Source organism: Otolemur garnettii, unplaced genomic scaffold (assembly GCF_000181295.1).
Source record: "Otolemur garnettii isolate 467f Iridium unplaced genomic scaffold, OtoGar3 scaffold00029, whole genome shotgun sequence".
In the NCBI taxonomy this organism is placed as follows: Eukaryota; Metazoa; Chordata; class Mammalia; order Primates; family Galagidae; genus Otolemur; species Otolemur garnettii.
This window is the reverse complement of record NW_003852424.1, coordinates 870,726-873,492: the sequence shown is the minus strand read 5'-3', so window position 1 is coordinate 873,492 and position 2,767 is coordinate 870,726. Positions and strand designations below refer to the sequence as shown.

The following is a 2,767-nucleotide window of genomic DNA, read 5'->3' as shown; positions in this document are numbered from 1 at the left end:
AAAAAAAATCACATGCCCACTAATAAATACACAGATGACATTTTTGTGATTCTAAAATAATTTGCCCACCTTTTTTAATGCCCCTGAAATCCAGATTTAACTTACCATTTCACGTCTCTTATACCCTCTCTTGTCTTGTTGTCCACAGCAATAAGGACCAGGTTACACTACCTGGGGGGGAAGGGGGCTGAACTTGGTCCTGGTTATTCGCATTGTCATTTCTGGGTCTAAATAATTCTTAGTCTAAAAGAACTCTTTTATAGTTACAAAAATCATAATAGATATGTAAGTATTGTATTATTAGCAGCGCTTCTGGTTTCTATGGTCCATAAAAACGGCATATCTTATAACCTATGGCGTCTTGGATTCAGTGACATTTAGTATTTTTCATACTATCTCTAGGCAGAGGGGAACATAGATTAAAATCATTGTTCCTTTCTTCTAATCAGTATTATTATAAAGTTTGAATACTTGAAAATAATACTCTTTCTGCAAGGCTGCTTTAAAATATGGTACATATAATGCCTACATATGAGTTCACCAACAAAAGGAATATTTTTTTTGCTACATAAAGCTGAGTGAAAAGAAAGATGCATAGGTTCGCAGTTTCACTATAATTTGACATATATTTATAGATATTTTATTCCTTTTTCAATCTATTAAATAGACATACATCTATTAATCAATTGGCAAATTAAGCAAGAATGAATGAGGCTCTCTTGTGTTGGAGACCCTCACTCCTTAATAGTGTAAACATGTGTTTCTTCTTTTCATACTATCTTTTCAGGACTCCTTGGGAAAGAGATGACCTGAACCATCCCCAGGCCTGTCCCAAGAACTTTCCATGTAGCTGTTTCTTTACAAGGAAGGCATGTCATGCCATGTGTGTCTGCAGTGAGTGTGAACCTAGGAACCTGGGACAAAAGTAGGACTGGGAGGGCTGCTGCTAAGGTGGAATGAAGATGTTTCTAAGAGCCAACTGTGTGTATACATTAAAATGAAAACACCACAAAATTTATCATTTGAACCATTTGTAGTTAGACAGCTACACCTGTGGCAGAGAGCGCATTTACACTGTTGTGCAACCATCACTTCCATCCATCTCCTAAAAAGTCTTCATCTTCCGAAACTGAAATTCTGTCCCCATTAAACACTAACTCCCTACTGCCCCTCCCTCTAGCCCCTGGCTCCCACCATTCTACTTTGTGTCTGTAAATTTTACTCTTCTAGGGAACTCATAGGTGTGGAATCATGCTCAGTATTTGTCTGATTTCATCTTGTCCTCAAGGTTCATCCATGTTGTAGTGTGTCAGAATTTCCTTATTTTTCAAGGCTGAAAAATACTCCATATTACATATATACCACATTTTGTTTATCGACCTGATCCATCCAGGGACACTGGGGTTGCATCTACCTTTTAGCTGTTGGCTATCACACAGCTATGAACATGAGTGTGCAAATATCTGTTCAAGTCGCTGCTTTTTCATTCCTTTGGGTATGTACCCAGAAGTGGGACTGCTGGCCATATAGTAAGTCTATGTTTAATTCTTTTGAGGAACTGCTATACTGTTTTTCACCAAGGCTGTTCCATTTTACATTCTCATCCTTCACCCAAGAAGTGTACCCTTGGTACACTCAGGGGAGTGGTACACTCCTTCCTTGGGGCTCACACTCTGCAGGTTCCATCCCTGGCATCCCCTGATTTCTCCATGTTCTCACTGCTGCACTGGTTACTGGTCTCTATGTTGCCTCGCCCTATGTGTACCCAGGCCTTTGCTCTCTTCTCCCATCCACTGTATCTCCCACAGGCCCACGCTTCACTATCAGGGGAGGATTCCAAGGCCTAGAGTAGCTCACGGTCATATACCCCAGTGAAGTGGTAACAGGTACAGGCTTTGGAGTTTACAGAGCTGATGTGGCTACACCCTACACTGGTCGTGCCACCTGGTGAATTACTCAAGGATGCTATGGGCCAGTAATTCTGGAAGTTTAGCACTGAGGTGCCAGGGAACATGAGCTTCAGAGTAGAAGAAAGAATGGGTTCAGAAAGAGAGAACAGCCAGGTGTAGTGGCTCACACCTATAATCCTAGCACTCTGGGAGCCTGAGGCAGAAAGACTGCTTGAGCTCAAGAGTTAGAAACCAGCGTGGGCAAGAGCTGAACCCCGTCTCTACTAAAAATAAAAATACTAGCTGGGGGTTTTGGAGGGCACCTGTATCCCAGCTATTGAGGAGGCTGAGGCAAAAAGGATCACTAGAGCCCAAGAGTTTTAAGTTGCTATGAGCTATGATAGCACGGCACTATACCCAAGGCAGAGTATTGAGACAGAGTGAGACTGTCTCAAAATAAGAAAAATAAGAAAAAGCAAAAAAAGAGAGAGAGAACTTTAGAAACCATTTTATTATGACAAAATCCATTTTATTTTTGACTTTAGTAATAAAATCACAAGTTAACTGTATGGAAAATATGCCTAAGAAATAATGTTTAAAATGTACTTTGACAAAGAAAGAACTGATGAAAAGTACCAAGGCTGCCCTAAACTATGGGATTACCTTTGGACAATTTTTAGTCTTTTTTCATTGCCATCACACACTGTCTGAAGGCCTCCCTGTACCCACTGGGAGTTTCTCCACCCAGGACTATTGGCTTTGTCCTGCCTCCTACACTGTAGTGGACAGAGAGAAAAAGGCAACCCTGAGGCCCTGTTGCCCAGCTACAAGCTAGCCTAGCTCCAAATCTCCTAAACTTAGGCTTTCAGGTCCCTAGA

At 41.2% G+C, this 2,767-nt stretch overlaps 1 protein-coding gene across 1 annotated transcript in view; it reads right to left on the bottom strand.

Moving 5' to 3' along the window:
• Positions 1-2,767, bottom strand: part of PCSK6 (proprotein convertase subtilisin/kexin type 6) — a gene marked incomplete at its 5' end in the record, with an annotated part of 189,999 nt that overhangs the window by 79,250 nt on the left and 107,982 nt on the right. The window lies entirely within an intron of this gene.